Source organism: Homarus americanus, unplaced genomic scaffold (genome assembly GCF_018991925.1).
Source record: "Homarus americanus isolate GMGI-L3 unplaced genomic scaffold, GMGI_Hamer_2.0 scaffold20465, whole genome shotgun sequence".
Lineage (NCBI taxonomy): Eukaryota > Metazoa > Arthropoda > Malacostraca > Decapoda > Nephropidae > Homarus > Homarus americanus.
This window is the reverse complement of record NW_024756914.1, coordinates 2,578,604-2,579,664: the sequence shown is the minus strand read 5'-3', so window position 1 is coordinate 2,579,664 and position 1,061 is coordinate 2,578,604.

Here is a 1,061-nt window from a genome sequence, read left to right as displayed (position 1 = left end):
TATACTTCTCGCATCGCTAATAGTTAAACCTTGTTAGTCCAGAAAATAGTTTTGTCTGAGTGATCTTCATCACTCCCAGTGTAGTGCATATGAGAATGAAAACACATGTCATTATTGTTGTCTGACGTAAGTGCAGAACACAATTAGCAGTCATAGTTGACTGAAGTGATATTGCTTTGTAAATAACCCAAATATCAATGTAAAATTTGTAATGATATCAGGTGCGAGTGTAAGACGAGTCACATGAGCGTGCCCTGATAAATGAGTACAAGTCAAGGCACACGAACGTGCCCTGATTTAAGAGTGGTGGAAATGAACGCAATTCAAATTACCTGAATAAACAAGATGTCGGAGATTGGGTATACTGATGACATGGAAGGAGAGTCGGACCTAGATGGAAGCAAACATTTTGACCTCATGACAATGGATCCGCCCGCCGAGGTACAATCAGTGAGTGGTGAAACAGGAAATGAGCTTGCAATACCAGGAGATCCATGGGAAGGTCACAGTAGGGAATTGGATTATCAACAAGCAGTGGCCAGAGTTGAGGCAGCGTCGGATGAAGTAAACCGAGCCCTGCGAGAGCTTAAGGCAGGGTGGATGAAAACGATGCACACTGGAATGGTGGCGGGTCAAGAGACAGCACTAACACGAAGAAGTGACAGCTCACAGCCTTCGACATAGAACTCCAGCAATTATGAGAAGCCAATAGTACGGGAAGAAACCCAGCAACAGGCATCGGTCAATGTCGAGAAAATGGCATCGTCTTTACCGCCAATGCCTGCAAACAAAGCGCCTCAAGTCACAATTACGCATCCACAGGGAGATTCAGGGAAGGGTGAAGAAATAAGAGAGTTAGTGGCTACGATGCGCATGCCATAAGCCACCCTTCCCAAGTTTAAAGGACAAGGTCGGGCTGAGTTTTGGACCTTTATGCATGCCTTCCGTCGATACATGACAAATGCGGCCGTGCCAGAGAAGTACAAGTACCAACTGCTCATGGATGCTTGTGAAGGAGAAGAGTTACATCAAGCAATCATGGGATGCGACTATGTAGAGTG